General features: G+C 48.0%; 1 pseudogene; it reads right to left on the bottom strand.

The window, feature by feature from the left end:
* Positions 1-420: 420 nt before the first annotated feature.
* On the bottom strand, positions 421-2,032 carry LOC136543961 (mevalonate kinase-like; annotated as a pseudogene).
* Positions 2,033-2,516: the final 484 nt, after the last annotated feature.

Below are 2,516 nucleotides of genomic sequence, written 5' to 3'. Positions count from 1 at the left end.
CTGTTTGTTATGCCTAATTGTGATTTTACCCTGATTTGGAATTACAGGACTATTCTCTAAGTAGATACCATTGAAGGGTCAGACAGATGAAAAACTTACAGGACTATTCTCTAAGTAGATACAGAACAGAAACTCAGATATGATGAAATCAAAGGATAATTAGAAATTTGAATAGCTACAGTTCCTGTCCTTCCACATTGATAGATTTATTCACAAAAAAAAAACTTGTCTATTAGATGGAATGGAACCCAGAATCATTCTAAATATTATTAAGTAATGAACACTCCATTCCAAGTTAAAGAAATTTGACTTAGGACAAAGCCAAAATGAACTACGATGTCAAACGGAGGGAGTACAAGACAGGCCATTGTAGTTCTGAATCTGAAGTTCCTATACTGTCAGATTCTTTATTAATGCATATCAAGACCCAGATTTCTGAAAAGCTTTGAGTTGAAACGTTAAAGATTAACAGAAATCACACATAAGGTGTATGGTGTTTATTTTGTAAAACCATGAAGGAAAAGATGCCATTGTATGGAAGACAGAAGCCATAGCATCTGGATGCCTAGATGCTCTTTCAGACACACCAGCAACCAGGGCCTTTGTGTTCCTACCAACTCTTGTGTCAGTAATAAGCATTTTGACTGGGTTCCTGGACTCAAGGTTTGTCAGTTCCCCCTTCTTGAATTTGATCATTTTCCCTAGTTTCAAACATAAGATTTAGTGAACCAAAACAAACTTAGGAGAAATGATAAGAAGGCAATTAACATTCATATGATCTTATGATTATTAATAAATTACTTAAGTTCACCCATTTGCAAAGGTTTCCATGCCTTAGACCTAAAACTAACAAGAGTACAAGACTTCTTTGGTTAAATTACTCATTTCAATACATAGATACATCATCTATAAGTAGGTGCAAGTCAAGAACATATATAACCATCATACCATAAGTAAACTAGGGGAGTTGTTTGAAAAAATAAATAAGTGAACTAGAAGCAATCCTGACTGCGACAAGAGTGGCGGTGCCATTAAGCAATCAACCATTAAGTTATTGCGAACAACCTCAATACGAATTCCACTAGAGGTCAACCCTGAATGCAAAGGCATTTCAATACTACCAGTTTTAAATAAAGGTTTAAGAACTCATCAATTTCATAGCATACCGAAAGTGCTGACCGAATTGTCGATGCCAGAAGGCTTGCCATGAATGATCTTTCCCCTTGGAACGCCCATTGGTTGACCAGCTCAAGATCACCCTTCTCCAACACCTCCCACCCCTCAGCACCCCTGCGTGCTCCAACACTGACTGCGCCAGCAGCCGTCAATAGAGCCCCTGACATGGACACACAGAATGCCGACGACGAGCCGAGCCCTGCACCCATGGGCAGGTCCGAGGTCACCACTGCCTTGCCAGGCCTGCATCTGCACAAGAACACAGCGAACAACCACATGTGTGAAAAAACGTGATGTGAGCACAGACTGCAAACGGGAAGGGAGAAGCAACCAACCCCAGAATGGAGGTGTAGAGGAAAAGGAAAGCGGACAGACCGGCAGAGAGCCAGATCTTGGCCTCAGGGATCTCCTGGTCCTCCAAGAGCCTGGCAATGGTGGCCAGTTGGTCAGGGGAGCACGGCGCCGGAACCTCGGGGTTGGCGCTGATCTCCTCGCCTAGCGCCCCGCGGAGGCGTGAGCACGGCCACGAGAAGGTGAGGCCCGAGTCCCTGAGGTACAGCTCCACCGCGCCGGAGTCAGCGCCGCCACCCTCTCCTGCGTGGCACCGGGAGAGAGGAGCTGTGAGAAGGGTACCAGCGGCGGCGACGCGACAAAACGAAGAACCGAAGAAGCCAGGGTGGGTGGGAGCACCTGTGGGGCGGAGGAGGGAGGACCTGGTGTAGAGATCGATGGCGGCGGCGACGGCGGCGGAGCCGTGGACGACGGCGTGCTCGCCCGCGAGGATGATCTTGCCGGGCGCGCGGGCGCACACTACCGCTGGTCCCCGATACCCCGCCGTGCCGACGACTGCATCCATGGCACCGAAGGCGACGAGATCCGCGGCCAAAGAAAACGGAACTGGAGGACGGACTGGGAGGGTGTGTGAGCCGCGCGATCCCTGTCCTCGCGGCGTCCTTGGCTCTGGAGCTCGAGGTGGCCGGTACCGTCAGTAGTGCATCTACTGGCGTCGTCGCTGTCGGTCCTCCGAAGGTCAAACGGGCGGAGCTGCCAAGAAATAGGAACAGCGAACAACCACTTGTCGTCGGAACGGGTCGAGCGAAGGGGTGAGAAAGGAGAAAGGGACGGAGGGTATCGTTGTCTTTTCATATATAGGTGTTTTTTCTTTTTTCTTTTTTTTTTTACCATTTAATCGGATTGACTTTGTCCTCGCAAGAAGAAATGACAAACGAGCATGCTTGGATTGCAAGGTGATACCAGGGGAGTGTATTGTTTCTCAACATAAGCTTTTGGTGGCAGATTTTCGTTTTCAGATGCGTGCCCGTAGGGATAAACAAGCTAAG

The sequence above is a fragment of the Miscanthus floridulus genome, chromosome 3 (genome assembly GCF_019320115.1).
Source record: "Miscanthus floridulus cultivar M001 chromosome 3, ASM1932011v1, whole genome shotgun sequence".
In the NCBI taxonomy this organism is placed as follows: Eukaryota; Viridiplantae; Streptophyta; class Magnoliopsida; order Poales; family Poaceae; genus Miscanthus; species Miscanthus floridulus.
This window is presented reverse-complemented; position numbering and strand designations above follow the sequence as displayed.